Here is a 27265-nt window from a genome sequence, read left to right on the forward strand (position 1 = left end):
CCATTTAACGTAGCTTTTACTTCCTTATTTGTTTGTTATCCCTTCCCAGTAGAATAAGTTTTATGAAAAAAGAGACTTTATGTGTTTCTCTTTTCTTGAATTCCCAACTTTCAGAATAGTAGCTAGAATACAGTAGGGGCTCAATAAATAGTTCTGGAACAATTAAATGATCATATAAAGTTGTAATAGTTTATTTTTCCAAAATTGCGTCATATTACATATGCCTGTTTGTAAGTTACATTTTTACTTAATATGTTTTCACATTTTCTATGTAGCTATAAAAGGAGTTGCCTCATTTTTCTTAATTTCTGTAGTAAATTTTATTGAAGAGATATACCACTTTTCTTAGCAACCGCCACATAATGGACACTTAAATGGTTTCTAAATTTTCTTTTTATGTGCAATTCTATGCTAAATATCTTTCCACAATTGTCTTGTGCATATTTATACATTTACTTAGGATAATTTCTAGAAGTGGGTTTGTTAGGTCATGTTCTTTATTAAGGCTTTTGATACACATTACACAATTGTCCTCCTGTGTATTAATTTATACTCCTGCCAACAATATATAAACCTTTTTCATTTCCACATATGCTAGCTAACGTTGATATTATTTATTTTAATCTTTGTCAATTTTGTTTATATTGTGTTTTATTTTACATTTATTTAAATAATAATAGTATTTAAATTTATTTATTTATATTTTGTATTTCAGCTGTTTGAATATGCATTTTAGTATTCTAGGCATTTTTTTTGATGTGTTTATTTTTTCATGTTTAAACTTTTAAAAATTATTTACATAGTATGATGGCAATTTTTTGCCTTTTGTATCTATTGCACATCTTTCTCCCTTGTCATACCTTCAAAGTTCATTTTTTTGTTGTTGTTGTACTTTATTTCTTCTACATAAAAGTTTAAAATTTATGTGAAATCAGATTTATCAAAATTTTCGTTAATATCATCTGACTTTTGTTTCATTATAAAGTCTTTTTCACTGAAAGATTATGAATTACTCAAAATATTTTCCCCTTCTATGGGATTTTTTTTGCATTTGGATTTTTATTTTATGTAAAGTATAAGGTAAAAATCTAATAACATTTTTTTCTGACTAATACGCCATTTTTTCCCCACCCACATTTGTTGAGTACCCATCCTCTCTGTACTTACTTGAAATGCTAACTTTATCCTGCATCAAATTTCTGGTTATCATCTTTTTCACTGATTCCTTTGATCTTTCTGTTTCTGGTCTAGTAGCAAACTATTTTAATTGCTGGTGCTCTAGAAATAAATGTAATATAGCGTACAACGTGGGCAATTTCCCTATCATTATTAATCTTCAAATTCTTATTGAATGGATATTCTTATAAAATTCTCCTTTCAGATGATCTTTATAATTGTTTGGTCCAATTCTCCTATGGATTTTGAATATAGTTTTTAGTATCTCCTGTAGCCAAAGATCCACTGGTATGGAGTTACACACAATCTTTTCTCTTTCTCTCTTCGATTTCACATCATCTGTTTGATACCATTATAAGTGGCTGCATGATGTTTTTGGTGCCTTTTGTTTGTCTGTCTTCCCTTGGTCACACCCACTTAGAGTGGGGTGCTCTCACATTCATTTTTATCCTGTGGGCAGTTGGCTGAGTTCTTAGACTATAATAGGTGGTCATGAAATAATAGCTGAATTCATTGATGATGATTTTTTTCTCTGTTCTTCTCGAAGTTGAAGTTTTTCCAGCTGTACAGGGGATAATTGTGCCTAAATTTAAAAAAATAGAATAATGAATTTAATGAACTTAGCACAGGGCTTCATCAAACAGTTATGCTTTGCTTTGCTTTTTGTTTCCCTCTCCTCTGGTGTGGCAAAACCAATGGTAAGAAAAATTAAGGATTTTTAAGTCAAATATACTTCACTTCTTTATGGAACATTTCTTGGGGTTTAAACTTCATCTGTCCAAGAATTGTATGAGTTAATGCAAGTAAATCACTTATTTTATGGTTTATAACATAGTCTACACTCAAATCAGATCGTAGTCCTGAAGATCAAATCTGGGCAGGACAAAAAGCATCAGACAGAGTCCCTTTTCTTTCATGTGTAATTTGAACCTCTGTGACCCCCCCAGAAGGAAGAGACCACATAACTTGTTCCATCTCTTTCAGGTATTTCTCCCTCTATTTTGTGCTTAGTTCTGCTCCGGTTTGTGATTTCTCTTTGATCTCTCTCTGTGCTGGGGGATGAAGAGGGCTGGACCCTGATCAGATAGATGTCAGTCTGTTTCTTATTTCCCCAAAGCAAAACTGCTATAGCTCCAGAAGTAATGTTTGTTGTCTCAGTCATTTAGTGGAGAAATTATCCATAGATTATAATACAGGCTTACATAAAAGCCCACATTCCCTGCCTGGCTTCTTCTCTATTTATCATGGAAAAGTTGCTATTTCATTTTGCAGCTCCTAGAAATGAGTAGTCTTTTACTGTCAGTAGAAATTTTGGCCAGAGCAGAAAACACTTGTCTAAAATAAGGCTTTGAATGTAATTGATACACTACTCTGTTCTTTCCCTCTAATTGTAAGACATCAGAATATCTCTCAGAAGGAAACATACTTTCAAGCTTGGATCCAGAGTCAGCTGCCTTTCTACCAAGTCAGAGTTTGAAATGATAAAGGTTATAGCATTTGTAAAGGTGAATATTGTCTATTTTATCTTATTTAATATATAAAATCCAGAAATTGTGATGTTTGAGTCACCAAGTAGTCTAGTCATTTCCCATTTGTAGTGTTTGTTGATGTTAATACGTTTGCAGTAATGAGCTGTCCCCTGATTAGTTTCTCTGGATTTCCCTTCCCCCGTCTCCCTTCCCCTAAGCACCCCTTCCTCCCCACTGTGTCCCCAGGATGTTGGGGAATAGAAGACTGTGTTAAGTAAGAGACAGACTTCACATCCTGGAATTCCTGGCTTCGGGCGTTTTGAGCAGTGGAGCACATTGCTCATTGTATGGGTTGTCTTTGCGTTTGTGTGTCAGTTGATTCTCTTTTGTGTATGTTTGTGAAGGGGTGAACCTGCTTATATTCTCTGAGCGACTTGAGCTGTAGCTTACTCTGGCCTGCTCTACCCATTATCATTCTTCCATCCCTTTTCAGAATCTCTCAACCCCTCACAGACCTTATTCTCTCTGCTATAAATTTATATTAAAAAGAGTTTGATTTTTTTTTTTAACTATCATTGTAGCAGGGTGAGTAGACATATTTGAGTCCAGTCTGCCATCTTTCCTTGAAACCATATTGGCTACTAAACAGGTTCACGTCTCTTCTCTATTTCAAAAACCCCTCTACCTGCAGCCTCACATTCCTTCACTTATTGCTTTATCTTTGTCCTGGGCTTCTCAGAAATTCTGTGAAAGAGTGATATATGCTGATGTTCTTTAGATTCTTAGATCTGTAAGGATGAATTTTGGTGAATAAATAACATAGACTTAGCTAGATTGCAGTTTGATCCACTCTGATATTCTCCCCTTACCGACTGATTTAAAAACTCTTGTTCCCTTTCTTAATGCTACACATACCTTGTTAATCCATTTAATCAGCAGAATCCTAACCTGAAGAGAGAAATTTCTTCATATTCAGGCACCTGGATGCAGGAATCCATTTAGCAACTCCCTTAAAGTTTTACTGGTGATGCATTAAGCCCCAGGCTGTTGTGGCCCAGTCTGGAGATTACATTAGTTTCAAACAGACCAGACCCCAGGAAACTGTGTTAGCACTCAGACCTGCCTGACTGACTCCTCCTTTCCTTTATCCTGTTGCTTCATATATACCTATAAAACCTTCTGACCATTCTAGGAATGGAGTGATGGCCTTTGGACAGGAGTCTGCCATCCTCCCAGAATGCTGGCATTCTGAATAAACCTGCTTTTCTTTTCACCAACCTTGTCTCTTGATTTTTAACTTTTTCAAGTGGCAGACAGCCAGGCCTTAGCACAGTAACACATCCTCCTGTTTTGAACTCACTCCTGGCTGTTTTCTGGCCCTGGTCCTATCACTGTACTTAAACAGCACTGGATAAGGCCATCAGTAACTTCCACATTGCTCAAAGGGCATTTTTTTTCAGGGTCCATCTTACTCTTAAGTGTTGTTGAAAATAAAATTCAACTGAGTAACTTTTGAAGATCCTACTGGCTTTATTCAGTGATTTGTGCATCAATCAGCATCCAACCTGACAGACAGAAAGGAGCTGTGAAGAGCTCTGCAAGGCAAGAGATGTTACTGGTAGAAGGGAAGGAAGTTTTACCAGGCAAAAAAGCAGACTGGTTACTGTAAGGTTACTTTCCTTATAGAGATGGCAAGGGCTTGTTATCCGGCAGATAACCTAACCGATGTTGATCATTGCAATTTCTGATTGACTGGTGATAGGACTTTTAAAAGAGTCTTCTTTGTGTTTTAGTTTAAAACTGTAGCAACCATTGCAATGAAACAGTTAAGGTAACCTTTCAGTGTGAAGCAGGACGCTCATGAGGAAACTCATGATAGGAGGTTCTGGGTAGTACACGACCCACCTAAGACCAGGGAAAAACTGGCATCGGCTCCAGTTCTCACCGTTGGCCCCCAAGGAGCCTTTAGTCCCAGGGATGAGGCTTCAGGACATAGACAGGAGCATGCACTGAGTGGGGAAGAGAGATTTTTCTGTGTTCAACTCTGAAGACTGAGCTCCTTGGCATGAGTCTTCAAAGGGATCTCCTTCAAGATCATTAGCAGCCTCAGGTGAAGGACCAGGTTGCAAATTTTCATTCCCATTCCGAAGCTGTCAGTTTTGTCCTCTGTAATCTATCTTCCAAGAGATCAGCTGCATAACTTTTAGATAAAAAAAAGTCTATGGTTTTCTTTGGAGTGAGGGAGAGCTGAGGGTCTTGAGGAGAGGGGGTCTGACTAAAGAATGATTGAAGGCTGGGGGACTCATTCCAGGAGTTCATCTCATTTCTGCAATACCTAGCTCAGCAGTGACATGAAAAAGCCTTTCAAACTGTGTTCTTCCCATTCCTTTTATTTGGGGCTGGGGACGCGTTACCAGACTGTGGGCTGTTCTCCGCATGGTGTCCAGGTTCTTGGCGTCTCGAGCAAAGAATTGAATGAGATACCGAGATAAAGTGGTGAAAAAGCAGTGTATTAGAAGAAAAGGTACACTTCAAAGAAATAGAAGCGGACCCGAGCAGTAGAGAATAGCTCAAGGACCCAAGGTGGCATTATTAGAAGAACAAGAAGGGGCTCAAAGGCAAAAAGGTCCAGGGGCTCAAGGTGGAACAAAGGAAGAGGCTCAAAAGGCAAAAAGGCCCAAAGAGCCAAGGGCCCAGGCTCAAAAAGGGCCTGACTGGCTAGAAGTTGGAGTTTTTAATCTTTTTTTCCCTCTAGAATGGGCTATTCCTTTCAGGCCCTGAGACCACTTGATCGACACCTGTGATGGACAAGAGGCTATTATCTCATCATTTTAGCCTGTACATGTTCTTTCCCAGAATTCAGTCTGTTATAATGAACTTCCGGGCATATGTATCATATTTTAATAATGGGATAGTGAGGTCCAGGTGAAATGAAGGTCATTGTGGCCTTTACTGCGCAGGTGCACGTGACCGGTTTAATCTAGTTGGTATCTTGTACCCATTTGTTTACAATGAAAAGGGGACGTTTTGGACAGAGAGGGGAGGTCTTTTGGATGGTAATGTAGAGACCCGATGTCTATCTCTAACTGACTGCCTTGTTTTCCACTTGAGAGATATGATCCCCATAAAATCTCTATGGGAAGTTGAGGGACAGGAGGTCTGTTTTTCTGTATCTGCTTCTTGCTGGACAGGGGTGTAGGGCTGTCCCAGCTATTGGGGGATTCGTGGAACTCTCACCTTGTCTGATTTTAGATGAGAGGAAGGGGGTCTCAAGATCTGCCTGGAAGATCTTGCTGGCTTCTTTGGTTAGGACTGGCAATCTTGCTGGGATATCCTCTGTATCCCCAAGGACACTGAATGAGGAAAAATAGATTTTATTTATAAATCTGTTAGCTCTCTAGAGCCTGTGGCCATTCAACCAGTCATTTAAGTGGTGTCAATTGTCCAGGAACTGGGCCCAGAATGGGTTGGAAAGAACTTTAGGCTTCAGTGCTTATAATCAACAAGTATACCGATCTGGGAGGTCTGGAATGGCCTAGGGGATGTTGGGAAGTCACAGGCTTTTAAGTAGTTATCTGACAGACATTCTGTGATTCAGGTAGGAGAATCTTTAGTCTAGGATTCAGAAACTGATTAGAAGAATAATCAAAGTCTGGGCTAAGGAGCTAAGAAACAAGGGGAAAGAAGACTTAAAATTTCCATAGTAGGGGCTCTCCCATATCAGAAGGTGGTGGAGGCTGGAAGAAATAATTTTCTTTGGGGACAACTAATCAGGACACTGTATATTGCTTACTCACTCTGGATATGCACATTTCCCCAAGAAGGAGGTCATATTTATTCTGGGAAAACATACTTTTATCAATCTCATAAACTGGATGTGAGAGTGAACGTTCTTTTCACTTTCATTTCAAAGCTCCAACAGCCACAGACCTAATGAGAAGGAAATTTATTATTATTATTATCATTATTATTATTATTATCCAAATGAGATACTTCAGGTTTCATGAAGAGAAATATTTCAAGCTCATGTCTTTTCATTTCTCACAGGACCCTTTCAATCCAATTATTCTCAAACCCAGTACGTCTTAAATACTTCTACTCACTGTCCACTTCCCATTCTAAGTTCCCTGTGAAACTCCGCCCCACTATCCTACCATTCATCCCCCCAAGCCTGAGTTCTTGAGACGTTTCTTTTAGGAGAATCTCTATCCTCTTCAGCTCTGAGATTATCACCCACCAGTCTACTTCCATTTCCTATCTCACACTTGGGGACTTCCTTCTCTCCCTCAGATAAGCTTATCCTGAGACACTATTGAAGAATTTCAGGGTAGAACCACCAGAAGATATTAGAGCCATCCCTGGCATGGATTCAACACATTATTTCACACTCTATGATTATTCATCTTTTTTACTCTGTCCAACATTGTTTCAGGAGCCAGGACCAAATAAACGACTTGTATTCCAGACCACAGGGGTTTAAGGATTGGTGATGCTGCCATAGACCTCTGTAGCACACACCAGTTAAGTTAACACAGGGAAATTCAAGGTCTCAGAAAGATCAGGAGTGGGGGGGAATGGAGGGAGAGCAGGACGGGGCGAATGGTGTAGGGAAGGAGGGAAAGGGAGAAATAGAAAGAGAAGAAGAAAGAAGAAGGAGAAGAAGAGGAGGAGGAAAAGGAGGAAAGAGAAGAAACAAAAGAGATGAAGAAAAGGAGGGGGGCTGTGAGGGGAGGGAAAAGGAGAAGGACAAATATCTCATCCTTTTTTTTTTCTTTCCTTCTTCATCAGTATTGGCTGTTTTTGGCTATTTTGACAGATATCTATATTTTAAGGTATACTTTTAACATTCCAGGAAAATCTTGTTAGGGTTTTGGCTATAATTACACTGAATTTGAAAATTAATTTGGGGGGGAAATGGCCATTTTTCTGTTCTAGAGTCGTCTCTTCCATGAATATGGTTTGTCTCTCTATTCTTCAGGTGTTTCTTTGTATTGGTCAATGCAGTTCCATAATACTCTTTAGTGAAGGTCTTGTATTAAGATATCCTTAGTAGATTTACTCTGGTATTTTTTTACTTTGTTGTTATAGTTAATGGCATGGTTTTGAAATTACTTTTTGTATGGTTTCCTGCCGGCATTCAATTCTGTAAATTTATATCCAGATACAAAAGGATAATTTGGGGACATTTAATTATTTATTCATGCGCAAATTTACTCATCTATGGACACAATCATTAGACTGTTTTCAGGGGACAAATGCAAAAACATTCATAAAAGTCTGGGATCACTTAAGTCTTGCTTTTCTTTTCATTGATAAGCAAATTAGCTTTTAGTCAGAAAAGAAGCAAATCTAGACAGACTGCCCTGGAACACACTGCCTGGAATCATCAAAATGATTCATGGATTCTCTAAAAATCTCTGTGAATTTGATTAGGAAGTATTTGTGATGGGCTGTCTGCCAGTGTCATTCTGTTAGCACTAACTTCTTAACCCTGTTTTGCATTTAAATTTTTAAAAATTTAACTGTAGTTGATATATAATATTACATTGATTATATTAGTTTCAGGTGTACAAAATAGGTGACTCAACATTTCTATACTTTATAGCATGATGACCCCACTAATTGTAGTAACTATATGTCCCAGGGCAAACCTATCACAATATTATTGACTATATTCCCCTTCACCTTTTTCACCCGTCCTCCATGCCCCACTTCTGGTAACCTTCCCAGGGGTCTCTGTTTCTACAGGTCTGTTTTTGTTTTGTTTTAGATCTTACATATAAGTGAAACCATTATGCTAAGTGAAATAAGCCAGGCAGAGACAGACAATTTTGCACCTTTTGCATCAGAATCTATTCATAACAAACTTGATAAACTTTTTCTTAATTATAATAATTTGGCTGTATATATTATTGGATTTTCTAGGTCGGTAATCATACTCTCCGCAAACAATAGACGTTTTATTTCTTGTCTAATAATCCTTATTGCTGTAATTTTTATCTGGCCTCACTATGATCATTAGAGCTGTAATTCAGCCTGAAACACAACGGTGATATGGGGCATATTTTAATGTCCCTAACTTTAAAGAGAATGTTTTTAATGTTTCCAATGTGACGTTTGCTACATGTTCCTGGGAGATGTTCCTTACTAGATTAAGCACTTTTCACTGGTATTCTCAGTGTGTTAATTTTATCGGGAATCTGAATTGAGTTCTTTTCTAGCTGAACAGTGATTTTATTGCTTACATTTATGCGGCCAGGGCAGAGGCTGTGACTCATATTTCCAATTGGGGCAGAGTATTCCTTTGGTTTTATAATACAGAGCAAAGCGGTGAATATGGTTCTGTCAGAATCAGAAAATTACAGAATACTTCCCGAAGTTGTGTGTCGTCCTTGCACGGGAACAATGCTAATCTTCTCTGTATGGTTCCAATTTTAACATATGCGCTGCCCAGGCAAGCACTGTGTTTCATTTTTATAAAATATTTTTCTGCATGTAATCTTATGTCTTGGCTTCTACTGGATGGACCAAACTTTCCTTATATCCCTTTTTATCTCTACTAACTTGAAAGTACAATTTCCATTTCTTTTCTCTTAATTCATGCTTACATTTTTAAACGTAGCTATTTGTTTTTACTACAGTCTAAAATTAATATTTCCATTCTGTTCTTTAATAACACAAGGCCTTAGAAATTTTGAACTGCAATTTACCTCTTCCATCTATCTTTTTATTTTATCTGACCTTGTTTTCAATTCTCCACAATAAAATTAACTATTGTCGTCTTTTATAGTTAATGCATATGTACACTTAACATATTTAGCAATATCTTTTCTCACCATTGCTTCTTGCATGCCCTGCACGTTTCCTTCTTCTTTTTTTGGGGTGGCGGGGAGGAGAAACTAAATTTTTTAAAAACTTTTGTCCATCCATGTTAGCAGCAATACTGAAAAAGTTACTAACTTCCTTCTAGTTTTGAAACTCCTACTCTACCTATCACTTCTTTTTAATTATAATATTGTAAAACAAAATAAATTCCAAAATATATTTTATTTTAACCAAAAAGCCAAAGTTCTAGAAATCAATTTTATTAAGAAAGTTTAATTTTAGACACAAAATATAAATCATTCCTTTTGTTTGAAAAGTGTATCTTTAAAAATATTTTAATATAACTGGGGAAAATTAATGCTGATCAGCGTCTATTCCACCAGCTGCTGTTTAAACTAATGAAGTAAACTGTTAAATAAAATGAAAACTCTTTAAACTGGTGACATTAAAAACACAAGCATCAGAGGGAAATTGATGTAGTAAAAGATAAGTATTATTGCATTCTCAAATATGATTCTTTATAAAATGAATGTCTTCTGGCACATGGTAATTTTTATAACACATGGCACATAACATCCTTCAGGATGCCAAGAACTTTAATTAAACTTCAAATTCTGTAAAGCTAATAACCTGAGTATTTTTTTAAAGGCTGGGATATGTGAACTACAATAGTAGCAGTTTAAAACAGAAGGGTAGGAAATAAAGGAAAATTATATCACATTATTATAAATGTATTCATTAACTTCTATTGGAGATTTTATTTTTACGTAGGAACAATTAGAGGTTTTTTTTTCCAATTAATGCTTATATGCATGAATTGGAATTGCCCTACATTAAGTTTTTGAAGTAACTGAAATTAGCTACAAAAAATACACATAAGTGTAAACACATGAGAGACTTATTTCCTCTTGTGAAAAATGTCTGGAAGTGTTCCATCAGGTAATATATAATATAAGAGATAAAAATTGCAAAGTTGAAATAAACCAAAAAGACTGAAATAGTATCTATATCTTATTTTGAGCCCAATTGTTGAATATGATGTTTAAATTTAAGATTTTAATTACTCTTTCATATAGCAAATGCAAGATTAACATATATAATATATACAATAATATATATAATACATATTACATATGTGTATTATATATATATATATATATATATATATATATATATATATATATATATATATATATATAACTTTCTACCATGTTAACTGAAAAAGGAGAGGGGCATATTTAACATAAAAACAGTGGACATATCCTGAGATTTCCCAAAAATGACTTAATGGCCTACAGATATGAGCACTTGTTTCATAGTAAATAATGGAATACCACTTTTTTAAAAAAATTGTTTTATTTTTATTTTTAATATTTATTTTGGAGTGGAATCTAATACTTATTTTTTCGTGTTTTTTAAATTTATTTTTTATTAGTTTCAAGTGTACAAAGCAATGTAATAGGTAGACATTTAAACCCCTCATAAAGTAATAAACCACCCCCACACTACTATCCCTCTGACTTCTTACATAGCTGTTACAATACCATTGACTATCTTTCCTATGTTGTACTCCACATCCCATGACTACATATACCTATATATTTAGTTATAGTTGACCTTCAATATTATTCTATTTCAGCTTCAGGTGTATAGCACATTGGTCAGTCATCTACACAGTCTATGACGTGATCCCCCGGATAAGTCCAGTGCCCAGCTGGTACCTTACAAGATCTTTACAACATTGTTGATTATATTCCCCATACTGTATTAACTACCAATTTGGATTTCTTAATGACTTCACCCTTTTCCCTCTCCACCAAACCCATTCCCATCTATCACCCTGATAGATCTAGTACCTATCTGGTATCATACCTAGTTATTACCATATTATTGACTATATTCCTTACGCTATACCCTACATCCCCATGACTACTGTATAACAACCAATTTGTACTTCTTAATTCCCTTTTCACCCATGCTTTACCCCCCTCCCATCTTAAAGAAGTCCCTGTAAGAGTCCTTGTAATACTGGTTTGATGGTGACAAACTCCTTCAGCTTTTTGTTGTCTGGGAAGATCCTTATCTGTCCTTGAATTCTAAATTGCAGCCTTGCTGGGTAGAGCAATCTTGGTTGTATGTCGTTGCTTTTAATCACATGGAATATTTCCTGCCACTCCCTTCTTGCCTGCAAAGTTTCTGTTGAGAAATCAGCTGCCAGTCTTATGGGGGCTCCCATGCAGGTAACTAACTGCTTTTCTCTTGCTGTTTTTCAGATTCTCTCTTTGTATTTAAACTTTGGCATTTTAATTATGATGTGTCTTGGTTTTTGCCCTTTTGGGTTTATCTTGTTTGGGACTCTCTGTGGTTGCTGGGCTTTTATGTCTATTTCCTTCACCAGATTAGGTAAGTTTTCTGTTATTATTTCTTCAAATAGGTTTTCAATTCCTTGCTCTCTCGCTTCTCCTTCTGGTACCCCTATAATGCGAATGTTGGTACGCTTGATATTCTCTTGGAGGCCCCTTAAACTCTCCTCAATTTTTTGGATTCTTTTTCTTTTTGCTGTTACGGTTGGGTGTTTTCTGCTACCGTATCTTCTACATCGCTGATTGGATCCTGTGCTTCATCTAATCTACTGTTGATTCCCTGTAATATATTCTTCATTTCCGTTATTGTATCCTTTATTTCTGACTGGTTCTTTTTTATGGTTTTCATCTCTGTTGAAGTTCTCCCTGAGATCATTGAGCATTCTTATAACCAGTGTTTGGAACTCTGGACTTGATAGATTGCTTATCTCCGTTTCACTTAATTCTTTTTCTGGAGCTTTGTTCTGTTCTTTTATTTGGGACATATTTTTTTTTGTCTGACCATTTTGGCTGCCTCCCTGTGTTTGTTTCTATGTATTAGGTAGGGCTGCTATGTTTTCTGGTCTTAGTAGAGTGGCCTTATGTAGTAGGTGTGCTGTGGGGTTCAAGTCTTTCTGGTCGCCTGAGCCATGTGCTCTAAGGGCATCCCTTGTGTGGGTTGTGTGTGCCCTCCTCTTGTAGTTGAGCCTTGGTTGATAATTGCACATCAATGTGAGGGACTGACCCTTGGACTTCCTGGTTGTGAGGACTGGCCTTGACTACACAGTGGAAGAGTTGTTGTGCAGGATCTGCCTCAGCAGGACTCTGCCCAATCTGCCCCTTGGGTGTGTCATACTTGGAGATGGCTGGGTGATGCTCCAGCTCGTTTTGAAGCTTGTCACTGGGGGTGCCAGCTCCAGGACCACCTTGGAGAGGATCCGCTGTAGGTCTACTTCAGCCACATCCTGCGCCCCTCCCATGGCCATCTAGCAGAAGCCAGAAAGAAATCCACAGATGTCTGGTGCCCATTCTGTGCTTGGAAGTGCCTTGAGAGGCCAAGCTACCAACTAAGGCTGGCTGCTGCTAGTGCCGGCTTAGGGCTGCTAAGCCAGAGGTAGAGGACACGCTCAAGCCAGATCCTGCTTGTCTGGGTTCCATGAACCTTTGAGAGACCCTAGGAAAGTGTGCAGCTTGAGCTGAAGCAAGCGCTTGAATGAGAAAGCCACTGAAAGCACCCTGAGTGTGTCTGAAAGTTGGGAGGGGCCAGGTTTCAAATCGCCTTGGTGGGGTGTGAATGGTGGAGACTCACAAATGGCGTCCACCTGTGTTTACACGCTGGGAAGGGGGAGGGCTCAGCAACAAAACAATGGCCTGCACCAATTCCTCTGTCCAGGAGAAAGCTGCCACGCATGGCCCAGTCCCAAGCCAGACAACTCAATTCCCTACCATGAGTCCCTGCTGCTTTTCCAGCTGCTGCCCCAGTGCTGGAGCTCAGTTAGTGATTCCATTGGTGGGTAAGTCCACACGTGGTCTTTTTAAGAGGAGCACCTGTGAGTGCAGCCGTACTCAGTCTCAGTCACAATGTCCGCTGGTTTTTACATCCAATATTTATGGAAACTTCTCTCCCCAGCACTGGATCCCTGTGCTGGGGTGGGGCTGGGATCTTGCTCCCCTAGAAGGTGAGGAGGTACCAGCACAACCAAAATAGTCCTCCTGCTCTTTAAAGGTCCCTCGTGGATATGGGACCAGCCCGTTTGGTGTCTCTGACCTTCCTACCAGTCTGGAGGTGGCTTCTTCTGCACATCTGTAGTTGAAAAGCTTCAGTTCAGCTTAATTTTAGGTGGTTCTCAATAACGGTTGTTTTGTAGATTAGTTGTGATTGTGATGTGGTTGTGAGAGAAGGAAAACACAGCGTTTACCCACTGTGCCTTCTTGGTTATCTCACAATATCATTTTTGAAGAAATGATTACAGTCCCTTTGAATCCTGTGCTTCCTCAAGACAAGAAGCTGTGACTAAGTTGTTCAACATGGCATTAGAGTGAAAAATCTGTCTAATTTTATCTTTCCATAAATGAGCTCTATTTCTTGTAATTCACATGACACTCTTTGACCATGGGTATCTGTTAAATTTTCTGTTTGATCTAGTTTCAGCAAACCACAACAAATAGCTCAGAGAAAAGGCTACAGTTAACTTTTCCCCCCCTTTTGGTACTTTTAGTTATGTGTTTTCTCCTTAGAGGTACATAGAAAGGGAAGAAAATAGCCACAAACAAGGTTTCAGTAGGTCATAGAAGTTTCAATGCACCTAAAAAAGTGTCTTCCCCATCCATGATATTTTAGCATCCTTGCGTGGTATTGCAAGTTGGAGTTCATCTTCAAGCTTTGCAGTGCCAGCTGAATAATAGCAATTATTGGGTAGTGTTTCAGGCATATTTTGAATACACAGGGACAAAGTCACCGGACTCAATACATCCTCAAAGACATGGACTTTTCTTTCCCCTCTGTATTAGGTGTCCCAAGGCAAAGGTCTTATCATTGTATAAAACTTGACTATATATAAAGAAGTAACCAGTTTCTTTGACAAATATCTTATTTTCTCTTTCTTCTAGGGCTCTTCCTCTTTTAAAGCTGAAAAGCCACAGAACAAACATGTAGCCTCCTTTTCGTATCGTAAGCATGTCACTATCTACAAGCAGTCTTGAGTGACTCTTCTGGATTCTGAGTGGCACGCTTTTTCCTGCTGCCTTGACTGCAGTTGCTTTTTCCTGAAGCTGGTGGTGCAAAGATTATTTACTATCCTTAATAGTTTTTTTCAGTGAGAGTTGAAAATATTTTCTTTTCCCCATCAGGCGGAATAAAGTACAGATTTCTAGCTTGATATCTCTCTTATCTCAATACTTGAAGACAGTATTGTCTTCGGCTTTCTATTTTTCTATTGGGAAGTCGGCCTTCAGCCTAATCTTCATTACTTTGTAGAAAATCTTTCTTTTCTTTTTACAAAATTTGAAGACAAATTTTCTCTGTCTTCAACAGGTTGCAATATGTCTTCTAACAATCATACTTCCTGGTGTTGAACACGTTACCTAAACTCTGTGTGCCTCAGTTTATTCATCTGTAAGTGGAGATAACAATAGCCTTACTTCATAAGTTGTTGCCAGTGTTAGTCAAATATATGCAGAACTTACAATAACTCCTGAGTTATAGCAAATGCTTAAAAATGTTAGATAATAATACTACAATGACTACTACCACTAAAATATTTCTAGGTTATAATTGTTTTTTATTTTTTCTAATTTACCCCCAGTGTGCTTTTAAAAAGTAAAGAATATTGTTTTCTTTAATTTTGGAAAATTCTCAGTAATTATCACTTCACTTATTGGCTGGTTTTCATATTATCTCCTCTTGCCCCATTGATTCAGTAGTAGTAGCGTTTTTTATTTTTATTGAGTTCTTTTTAATATTATTTTGCTTTCATACTCTCTTTTTAAATTCACTATTGTTAACATTATTGCTTTTGTATTTTAATCACTTTAAGCGTATTTGTTTACGATCTATTTTATTTTTATTTGTTATTATTAGTTTCAGGTGTACAAAACCACATAGTGATTAGACATTTACACACCTCACAAAGTGATGACCTCAACAAGTCTGCTACCCATCTAACACCGTACATAGCTATTACAATACCATTGATATGTTTACAATCTATTTTGGATTGTTTCATTATTTCTAGTGTGTGCATTTTATCTTTTTATTGTGTATGATAATTCTCCATTAATGGTGGTTCATTTATATATGCAGTTTGGATATTTTTTTTTCAATTTGCACTCATCTTCAGCTGTGGTTACTTAATTTTGTAGATTTTTTTTAAGGTTTCCTAATTTTTTAAATTTAATTTAATTTATTTTTTAAGGTTTGCTAATTTTATTTATTTATTTATTTATTTATTTATAATTAAAATAGGGTGTCAAATGGGCACTTTTCTTATTAGGGAGACCTCTTCATGGATAATGTAGATTCCTGACCACTGCACTGTACACCTAAAGCTGAAGCTGAATAATATTGAATGTCAACTATAATTTAATATATATACATAAATATGTATATATATGCATATATATATATATATATAAAATTATGGGATGTGAAGTACAGCATAGGGAATAGAGTCAATGGAATTGCATGTAACAGCTATATACGTTGTTAAAGGGGTAGTAGATTGGGGGGTGGGGTTATCATTTTATGGGGGTGTAAATGTCTAACTATTACATTGTTTTGTACACCTGATAGTAATAAAAAGAAAGAGAGGAGGATATGGACATATCATGTTTCCCTGAAAATAAGACCTAGCCAGACAGCTGTAATGCATCTTTTGGAGCAAAAATTAGTATGAGACCCGGTCTTATTTTACTAATATAAGACTGGGTCTTTAATATAATATAATATAACATAACAACATAACATAACATAACATAACATAACATAAAACATAACATAACATAACACCGGGTGTTATATTAATTTTTTGCTCCAAAAGATGCATTAGAGTTAGGTCTTGTTTTCAGGGAAACACAGTGCTAAGGCTGTGTCAATGTTATCCAAAGCAGTCACAAACTTTACAGTTTGTCAGTACTTAATTTTAGCCTTTCATTGTGTTCCCATTCTTGTTTCATAAATATAGAATGATAAATTACCATGGAAATATTTAATTGGCAGACAATTATAAAATACTTAATGTAATGAAATTATCTTTGTAACAGTATAGAGATCTCAAGAAATAAAAATTGATGTTTGTTTGGAAAAAAATTAAAGTTTATTGGGATGACAATGGTTAGTAAAGTTACATGGGTTTCAGGTGTACAATTCTGTAATACATCATCTATTTGATATCACTGTTATGTGGGATATAAAACTAAAAACAACAAAGGAACAAGACAAACAAAGAAAGAAACGAAAACTCATAGACACAGACAATAGTTTAGTGGTTACCAGAGGGTAAGGAGTCAGGGTGGTGGTAGATGAGAGTAAACGGAATCAAATATATGGTGATGGAAGGAGAACTGACTCTGGATGGTGAACACATAATTTTGTAGATTTTAATTGTGGCGTTTCTGAGATCCATGAATTGTAACTGTCCTTACAAGGTGGTTTTGCATTTTGCACCTCCCAGAGTCCCAGAGGGGTCAATGTATAAGGACATTTTCTTTTTTACCGTATCAGTTTTGAGTTAACACTGACAAGAAGGTAGTTTAAAGCCACACATCTGCATGGGGCCCAGGCCTGAAATTTCCGTTCCTGAAGGATAACCTCATTGCTATCCCTGGTCCCCAAAAGGCAGAAAGTATCTTCACTTCTTTGCCATCCCAGGGAGCAGTAATTCCTAATCCCCCTTATGTAGAAGGAAGGGAACATTCTTGAAGGCACTGGCTTCCTTGTAGGGGCTCAAATCTAACTTTCCCAATTTGTAGTGGTCTGAGGACCCACCTCCATTCTTACATTAGCATTATGGTCTTGACTCCAAGTTTCTAGTACTTTTGTCTGGGCCACAAACACTCATGAGCTATGGAATTGATAACTCCTGTTTGTCACTGTCTATTTGATTTTCTTATTCTGTTCTAGAATTGGAAGTTACACATTTTTCTTACCGCTCTAGTCTATAGTTTTCTGATATTTTATACAGAATTTCCATTCATTTGATTTGGACTGAGTAGTACCCACATCTTATCTGTCCACTTAGTTTAGTAAGTTGCTACAGATTCCCTTAAATATTATTATTTTAGTTAGTACAAAAAAGAACATCATAATTCAAACGTGTGTACTCACCACCTAACTTAAGAAAAGTATTACCGACATATTTTGTCTACCAGTATATCGCTTCACAATCTCCTGTCCTTTTCTTCATCACCCCCAGAGGACTACTGAGACTCTATTCTGTTACTTTGATCTATTTGTCCATTTTGGTGACAAAAACACACAGTTTTAATTACTATGGCTTTATAATGAAATGTTATATATGATAAGCAAAATCATCACCTCACTTTTATTTCAATATTGTCTTGGTAATTCTAAGCCAAAGGTTTTCATTCTTGATACTATTGACATTTTGGCCCAGACCATTCTTTATAGCGGGCAGTGGGCGGGGTGTGTGTGTGGGGGAATGCTGTCTTGTGTACTGAATGATAGGTAGCAGCATCCCTGGCTTCTACGCACTAGAGGTCAGTAGTAATCACCTTCCCTGGTTCTATCAGTTGTTATAATCAAAATGTTTCTGGACATTGCCAAATATTGGAGAGGTGGCAAAATTGCCCCAGTTGAGAACCACTGTTCTAGGCTCTTTTTCCTCTCATAGATCTTTTAGCAATACAGTAGTTTGTTCTCTATGACAAAAATTGTGTTAGAATTTTGATTGCAATTGAATTGATCTAATGAATCAAATTGCAGAAAACTGAGTCTTTTTAGTAATATCGTATGTATCTCCATTTACTATATTTACTCTATCTTTCAACAAATTTTATAGTTTTATCCATAATATCGTGTATACGGTTTTCTAGATTTATTTCTAGCTTACAGTTTTTTTAATACGATTGTTAATAGTAATTCTAAATAATAAATTTTCTATTTGTGGTTGATTACAGAAATGCAATTAATTTTTGTACATTGATCTTATGTTTAACAACATTGCTTTTTAATTATAAAAATTGATGTTTTTTTAAACATAAAAGCACATATCTACAAATATAGACAAGTTTGATTACTCTTCACATACTTCTTCTTTTTTTCTTTTTTTTTCATTCTCAGCTATTTAGTCCCTTAAGTACAGTACCGAGTATAAGCAATAACTGCACGCATCTGTTTTTTGCCTGATTTTAATATTACCATCTATAAGCTTTTATCAGTATGAGAACTTTTTTAGGTTTAATTTTAAATTGAGACAATGTGAAAACAAAAACATTAACTAAATAAAAAGTAAAACATTGGACAGGCTGTGAGGTGCTGCTGTGGCCGTGGTGGTAGGTCTGAGCACTGCCTGGGGAAGAAGGCAGTGACTGTAGGGCCTAGAGTTGCAAGGGACAGGGAGCCTATTTCACTTTTTCTCTCTGGAGTGCCTCCTCTCACTCCTGCCACTCCACAAATAAAATAAAATAAAAAATAAAAAAAAAGAAAGAAAAAAGAGAAAAGAAGCCAAAGAAAATAAAACAATTTGGTCACTTGAGAAAGTTTTAGGACTTTAATTTACCTCAGGAAAGTTTTATTTATTATTTTTTAAAAATTATTTTTAATTTTTCAATTACAGTTGACATACAATATTATATTAGTTTCAGGTTACAACATAGTGGTTAGATATTTATATTACTTATGAAGTGATCACCCTGAAAAAGCTAGTACCCATTTGATACCATACATAGTTATTACAATATTGATGACTATATTCCCTATGCTGTACATAGGGAATATTTACATCCCCATGACCATTTTGTAACTACCAATTTGCACATCTTAATCTCTTTCTCTTTATCACCCACCTACTCCAAACATCCTCTCATCTGGCAACCATCAGAATGTTTTCTGTATCTATGAATTTGTTTCTCTTTTGTTTGTTTATTTCTTTTTTGTTTGGTTGGTTTTTTAGATTCCATATATAAGTAAAATCATATGGTATTTGTCTTTCTCTTTCTGACTTATTTCACTTACTGTAATACCCTCTGGATCCATACATGTTGCTGCAGATGTCAAGATTTCATTCTTTTTTATAGCTGAGTAATATTCCATTGTATATATGTACAACTTCTTCTTTATCCATTCATCTATTGATGGACACTTAGGTCCTTCCATATCTTGGTTATTGTAAATAATGCTGCACTGACCATAAGGATGCATATATCTTTGAATTAGTGTTTTGGATTTCTTCAGATACATACCAACTGCAATTACTGGGTCCATCTTTGTCTCTTGTTATAGCCTTTGTTCTTAAATCTATTTTGTCTGATATAAGCATTGCTACACCAGCTGTTTTTTTCCATTTCCATTTTTAGGAAATACCTTTTTCCATCCCTTTGCTTTCAGTCTGTGTGTATCTTTCAATCTGAAGTGAGTCTGTTGTAGGCAACATTTGTAAGGGTTTTATGTTCTTCTCCATTCAGCCGCCCTATGTCTTTTGATTGGAGCACTTAATCCATTTATATTTAAAGTGATTGTTGATAAGTACATAGTTATTGCCATTTTATTAATCATCTTTATGTTCTTCCAGCGCCCCAAACACACACCTTCTTTTTCTTAAAGAAGTTTCTTTAACATTTCTAGTAATACTGATTTGGTGGAGATGAACTCCTTTAGACTTTTCTTGTCTGGGAAGCTCTTTATCTGTCCTCTGATTCTAAATGACAGTTTTGCTGGATAGAGTAGCCTTGGTTGTAGGTCCTTGCTTTTGAACACTTTGAATATTTTGTGCCAGTCCCTGTGGCCTGCAAAGTTCCTGTTGAGAAATCAGCTGACACTCTTGTAGGAGCTCCCATGTAAATGACTACTTGCCTTTCTCTTGCTTCTTTTAGGATTTTTTCTTTGTTTTTAACACTTGCCATTTTATTTATGATGTGTCTTGGTGTGGTTCTGTTTTGGTTCATTTTGTTTGGGTCTGTCTGCACTTCTTGGACTTGTATACTTATTTCTTTCACCAGGTTAGGAAATTTTTTCTTCATTTTTCATCAATAGATTTTTAATCCCTTGCTCTCTCCTTTCTCCTCTGGTATCCCTATTATGCAAATGTTGGTATGCTTGTTGTTGTCCTCAAGGCCTCTTAAACTGTCGCCATGTTTTGGATTTTTTTTTTTCTTTTTGCTGTTCTGATTGAGTGTTCTCTTCCAAATCTGATTTGATCTTCTGCTTCATCTAATCTACTGTTGATTCCCTCTAATGTATTCTTCATTCCTGACTGGTTCTTTTTAATGTTTTCTATCTCTATTTTTATGTTTCCTATCTCTTTGTTGAGTTCTCACTCAGATCATTGAGCATTCTTATAGCCAGTATTTTAATCTCTGATTTCTGGTAGATTGCCTGTCTCCATTTTGCTTAGTTCTTTTTCTGGAACTTTGTTCTATTCTTTTATTTGGGACATAGTTCTTTGTCTCCCCATTTTGGCTGCCTCTCTGTGTTTCTTTCTATGTAATACATAGAGCTGCTGTGTCTTCTGGTCTCAGTAGAGTGGTCTTCGGTTGTAGGTGTGCTATTGGGCTAAGTGGCACAGCTTTCCTGGTCATCTGACCAGGTCCCTGTGTGGGTTGTGTGTAACCTCCTGTTATAGTTGAGTTTTGGTTGCTATTTGCATATCAGTGGGAGGGATTGGCTCTCAGGTTCATTGGTTATGAGGACTGTTCGTGACTACAGTTGAGGAATTATGGTGCAGGGACTGACCCTATAGAGCAGGATCTGCCTTAGCAGGGCCTTGGTGCCTGCCCAGTTTTCCCCTTGAGTGTGTTGTTCTTAGATGCAGCTGGGTGATGCTCCTGCTTGTTTCAAAGCTGGCCCCTGGGGGAGCCAGCCTGAGGACCACCTTGGAGCGAATCTACTGCAGGTCAATTTCAGCTGCAGCCCTTGCCCTACCTGGGGCCAGCCTGCAGGAGCCACAAGAAATCTGCAGAAGCCTGCCACCTGTGCCATGCTTGAAAGTGCATTCAGAGGCCAAGCTGTGAACCAAGGCCAGCTTACACTAGTACTGGGCTTAGGGCATACAGGCGTACATCCAGAGGTACAGGACATGCTCAAGCAAGATGCTGCTTGTGTGGGTTCTGCAAACCTTTGGAGACCCGAGGAAAGTATGCAGCATAAGCTAAGGCAGGCAGTTTGTATGCAAAAGCCACTGGAAGTGGTTTGGGTATGCCTGAAATTTGGGTGGGGCGTGGTGAACGAATGGCATTAGCCAGCTTGATGGAGACTCAGATATGGCGGCCCCCTGCGTCTGCCTGCTGGGAAGGGGGAGGGACCAACAGAGAAACAATGGACTCTGCCAATTCCTCTGTCTAGGAGAAAGCTACCCATCTAGCCCCATCCCACGCCAGACAACTCAGTTCCCCATCCTATGTCCTGCCGCTTTTCCAGCTGCTGCCCCAGTACTGGAGCTCAGAACCAGTGATTCTGTCAATTCATAAGTCTTTGTTCAGTCCCTTTAAGAGGTCTGGCTGAGAATCCAGCTGCCCTAGATCCTAATCAGTCAAATCTGATGTTTTTCGCAACTAGAGATTATGGGGACTTCTCTCCCCTGCACTACAACCATGCTCTGGGGGGAGGATGGGACTGGGGTCTCTCACTTCTCTGGCGGGGACCTCTGCAGCCAAGATATCCCTCCCAATTTTTAATGGTCGCATGCGAGTGTGCGACCAGCCCATTCCATATCTCTGTCTCTTCTACCAGTCTCGAGGTGGCTTCTTCGACATGTTCTTAGTTGTAGGGCTTTGATTCAGCAAGCTTTTAGGTTATTCTCAATGATGGTTGTTTTGTAGTTTAGTTGTAATGTTGATGTGGTCATGAGAGACAGTAAGCCCAGCATTTACCTATTGTGCCATCTTGACCAGAATCTCTCTGTCTGTGTGTCTTTTGATCTAAAGGGGGCCTCTAGTAGACAACATATATATGGGTCCTGTTTTCTTATCCATTCAGCTACCCTATGTCTTTTGATTAGAGCATATAGTCCATTTACAGTTATTGCCATTTTATAATTCATCTTTATGTTCTTTACCCCCACCGCCTTTCTTCATCTTTTTAAAGAAGTCCCTTTAACATTTCTGGTAATACTGGATTGGTGGAGATGACCTCTTTTTGCTTTTTCTTGTCTGGGAAGCTCTTTATCTCGCCTTTGATTTTTTTTTTCTTGTTGTTTGATTTTTTTTTATTAGTTTCAGGTGTACAAAGCAACATAATAGTTAAACATTTAAACCCCTCATAAACTGATAAACCATCCCCCAAGCTACTATCCCTCTGACTTCTTATACAGCTGTTGCAATACTATTGACTATCTTCCCTATAATATAAGTATATAAGTATATATAGTCACATCCCGTAGCTGTATATACTTATATATTTAGTTACAATTGACATTCAATATTTTTCTACTTCAGCTCTTCCAGTGTATAGTACATTGGTCAGACATCTACACAGTCTATGACGTGATCCCCCTGATAAATCCAGTGCCCATCTGGCACCTTACATGATCTTTACAACGTTGTTGATTATATTTCCCATACTGTATTAACTATAAATTTATATTTCTTAATGCCTTCACTTTTTTCACCTTCACCCCAACCCCATTCTCATCAATCATGCTGATAGATCTGGCACCATACCTAGTTATTACAATATTGTTGGCTATAGTCCTTATGCTATAACCTGCATTCCCATGACTACTATATTATACCCAACTTGTTCTTCTTAATCCCTTCCCCTTTCACCCATGCTTTACCCCCCTCCCATCTTAAAGAAATACCTCTAACAGTCCTTGTAATACTGGTTTGATGGTGATGAACTACTTCAGCTTTCTCTTGTCTGGGAAGCTTCTTATCTGTCCTTCAATTCTAAATGACAGCCTTCCTGGGTAGAGCAGTCTTGGTTGTATGTTATTGCTTTTCATCACTTGGAATGTTTCCTGCCACTCCCTTCTTGCCTGCAAAGTTTCTGTTGAGAAATCAGCTGCCAGTCTTATGGAGGCTCCCTTATAGGTAATAAACTGCTTTTCTCTTGCGGCTTTTAAGATTTTATCTTTGTTTTTAATATTTGGCATTTTAATTATGATGTGTCTTGGTGTTGGCCTCTTTGGGTTTATCTTGTTTGTGACTCTGTGTTTCCTGAGCTTGTATGTCCATTTCTGTCACGAGGTTAGGGAAGTTTTCTGTCATTATTTCTTCAAGTAGGTTTTCAATTCCTTGAGCTCTTCTCTTTCTGGTACCCCTATAATGCAAAATTGATATGCTTGATATTGTCCCAGAGGCCCCTTAAACTCTCCTCAATTTTTTGGGATTCTTTTTTCTTTTTGCTGTTCTGGTTGGGTGTTTTCTGCTACCGTATCTTCTGCTCACTCTTTGGATCCTCTGCTTCATCTAATCTATTGCTGATTCCCTGTAATATATTCCTAATTTCCATTATTGTATCCTTTATTTCCAACTGGTTCTTTTTTATGGTTTTGGTGGTTTCCATCTCCATTTTTATGAGATCATTGAGTATTCTTATAGCCAATGTTTGGAACTCTGCACTTGATAGTTTGCTTATCTCTGTTTCGCTTAGTTCTTTTTCTGGAGCTTTGTTCTGTTCTTTCATTTGGGACTTGTTTCTTTGTCTCCCTATTTTGGTTGCCTCCCTATTTTGGTTGCCTCCCTATGTTTGTTTCCATGTATTTGGTAAGGTTGCTATCTCAGCTGATCTTAGTAGAGTGGCCTTATGTAGTAGCTATGCTGTGAGTTTCAATGGTGCAGTCTTTCTGGTCACCCAAGCCACACGTTCCATGTACATAGCTTGAGTGGGTTGTGCATGCTCTCCTCTTGTAGTTGAGCCTCAGTTGATATTGCACATCACTGTGAGGGGCTGACCCTTGGGCTCCCTGGTTGTGAGGACTGGCCTTGACTACAGTGGAAGGGTTGTTGTGCGCAGGGGCTGATCCTACAGAGCAAGATCTGCCTCAGCAGGACTCTGGTGTCTGCCCAATCTGCCCCTTGGGTGTGTCATACTTTGAGATGACTAGGTGATGCTCCAGCTCCTTTTGAAGCTGGTCACTGGGGTCACCAGCCCCAGGACCACCTTGGAGGGTTTCCTCTGTAGGTCTACTTCAGCCACAGCCTGTGCCCCACCTGGGGCCACTTAACCACCTAGATGGAGTCAAAAAGAAATGCACAGCTGACTGCCATGAATGCTGTGCCTGGAAGTGACTTGGAGAGGCCAAGCCCCAAACCAAGGCTGGCTTCCACTAGTCCCAGATTAGGGCTGCTCAGCCAGAGGTACAGGATATGCTCAAGCCAGATGCTGCTTGTCTGGGTTCTGTGAATCTTTGAGAGACCCTAGAAACCTCTGCAGCTTGAGCCAAAGCAGGCAGTCAAAATGAGACTGAATTCAGCCTGGTGTGTGCCCATAAGTTGGGTGGGGCTGGGTCTCAAATCACCAGGGAGGGTCGAAAGAACAGCAGAAACTCAGAAATGGCAGCCACCTGTGTTCACACACCAGGAACAGGGAGGGCTCACCAAAGAAACAATGGCCTCCACCAGCTCCCCCCGTCCAGGAGAAAGCCGCCTCTCTAACCCCCGTCCCAAGCCAGACAACTCAGTTCCCCACCATATGTCCCTGATGCCTTTCCAGCTGCTTCCCCAGCACTGGAGCTCAGAGTGAGTTACTCTGTTGGTGGGTAAGTCCGTGTGCAGTCCCTTTAGAAGGAGAACCTGTGAGTGTAGCTGCACTCAGTCTCACTCAGTCACAATCACTGCTGTTTTTCTGTTTTTCACAACCAAAAATTATGGGGCCTTCTTTCCCCGGCACTGGAACCCTGTGCTGGGGTGGGGCTGATATCTCTCACTCATTTAGGGAATGGGGGGAAGCCCCACCACCAAAATAGCACTCCCGATCTTTAATCGTCACAGGTGGATGTGGGACCATCCCGTTCTGCGTCTCTAACCTTGCTACCAGTCTGGAGGTGGCTTCTTCTGCAAGTCCTTAGTTGAAAGGCTTCAGTTCAGCTTGATTTTAGGTGATTCTCAATAGTGGTTGTTTTGTAGATTAGTTGTAATTTTGATGTAGTTGTGAAAGAAGGTAAACACAGCCATCACCTAGTGCGCCCTCTTGGTTGTCCTACTTCTTCTTTGATTTTAAATGATAGCTTGCTGGGTAGAGTAGTCTTGGTTGTAGTCCCTGTTTTTCATCACTTTGAATATTTCGTGCCCATCCCTTCTTGCCTGCAAAGTTCCTGTTGAGAAATCAGCTGACAATCTTATGGGAGCTCCCTTGTAAGTTACTAGTTGCTTTTCTCTTGCTGCTTTCAGGGTTCTCTCTTTGTCTTTAACCCTTGCCATTTTAATTATGATGTGTCTTGGTGTGGGCCTGTTTGAGTTCATCTTTTTTAGGACTTTGTGTTTCCTGACTCCTATGTCTATTTCCTTCACCAGGTTAGGAAAGTTTTCTGTCTTTATTTCTTCCAACAGTTTCTCAGTCCTTTACTTTTTTTCTTCTCCTTCTCATACCGCTATGATGTGAATGTTTTTATTCTTAATGTTGTACTAGAGGTCTCTGAAACAAGTCTTATTATTTTTTGTTCTAATTTTCTTTTTGCTGTTCCAACTGAGTGTTTTCTGCTACCTTGTCTCCAAATCACTGACTCGATCCTGTGCTTCATCTAGTAGGCTGGTTATTCCTTCTAGTATCTTATTCACTTCAGTTGTTGCATTCTTCATTTCTGACTGGTTCTTTTTTTATGTTTTCTATGTCCATTTTTATGCTTAATATCTCTTCGTTGAAATTCTCACTAAGTTTATTGAGCATCCATATAACCATTGTTTTGAACTCTATATCTGGTATGTTACTTGCCTCCATTTTTTTTTTTCTGGAGTTTTCTATTGTTTTTTCATTGGGGACATATTTCTATGTTTTCTTATTTTGGCTGCCTTTCTGTGTTTATTTCTATGTATTAGGTAGATCTGCTACATGTCCCAGTCTTGGCTGGGTGTCCTTATGTAATAGGTGCCCTGTGGGTCCCAGTGGTTCAGTCCTCCAGATAATGCATGCCAGGTACTCCAGAGTGTCTTTTGTGTGGGTTGTGTGCGACCTCCTGTTGTAGGTTGAGCCTTGATTGCAATTGACACATCTGTGGGTGGGATTGACCCTGGGGCTGATTGGCTGTGGGGTTTGGACATATCATTGGCTTATGGACTGCTGTGGCTTATCCCATGGAGCAGGATTAACCCCAGTGGGATCTGGTGCCTGTTGAGGCTGCCCTTTGGGGGTGCTGCTTGTGGGGCTAATTGGGTGGTGCTCTGCTGTGGTCTAAAGTAGACCGCTAGGTAATTTTGTTCTGGGGCTGCTTGGGAGGGGCTCTAATACAGGCCCAGGTCAGTAAGCAGGCAGGGAGTACCTGGCAGGAGCTACAAAGTAATTTGTGTTTGATCGCTGCCTGTGCTGGACCCAGAAGCCTGTGGGAGAGGCCACTGTGTCAACCGAGGATGGCTACCACCAGCACTGGGCCTACAGTAGCTCCACAAAAAGCCCACGGCACCCCAAAGCCTATTGTCACCTGCCAGCTCCTGTAAGGCTCAGCAGCTGATAGAGCCTCATGCAGTACAAGAGCTGGGTGATGTGCGGTTACAGATAGTCACCAGGGTGGGATGAGTGGTGTTCACTAGATTAGATTCTGGTCTGGTGCCAATGTTCAGCCTGGAGCTACTCAGAAAAACTCTCAGAGCACAATGAGATCAGCCACCACCTGCCCAGGGCCT

The 27265-nt window shown here is 38.6% G+C and overlaps 1 long non-coding RNA gene, 1 other non-coding gene and 1 pseudogene across 2 annotated transcripts; all 3 read right to left on the reverse strand.

Annotated features, from left to right (window-relative positions):
• Window positions 1-1168: 1168 nt before the first annotated feature.
• LOC148755842 (uncharacterized) lies at window positions 1169-6577 on the reverse strand. Its single transcript, XR_016018487.1, has 3 exons — window positions 6443-6577; window positions 5883-5998; window positions 1169-1759 (listed from the first exon to the last, which is right to left on the reverse strand). It is a non-coding gene; the product is annotated as an uncharacterized LOC148755842 (long non-coding RNA).
• Window positions 6578-9000: 2423 nt separating this feature from the next.
• Window positions 9001-9107, reverse strand: LOC148755843 (U6 spliceosomal RNA). Its single transcript, XR_016018808.1, has one exon. It is a non-coding gene; the product is annotated as a U6 spliceosomal RNA (small nuclear RNA).
• Window positions 9108-14098: 4991 nt separating this feature from the next.
• LOC148755844 (tumor necrosis factor ligand superfamily member 13B pseudogene) lies at window positions 14099-14597 on the reverse strand (annotated as a pseudogene).
• Between the last annotated feature and the right edge of the window lie 12668 nt (window positions 14598-27265).

This window comes from Rhinolophus sinicus, chromosome 14, assembly GCF_057876585.1.
Source record: "Rhinolophus sinicus isolate RSI-liver-muscle chromosome 14, RSI-T2T, whole genome shotgun sequence".
Taxonomy (NCBI): Eukaryota; Metazoa; Chordata; class Mammalia; order Chiroptera; family Rhinolophidae; genus Rhinolophus; species Rhinolophus sinicus.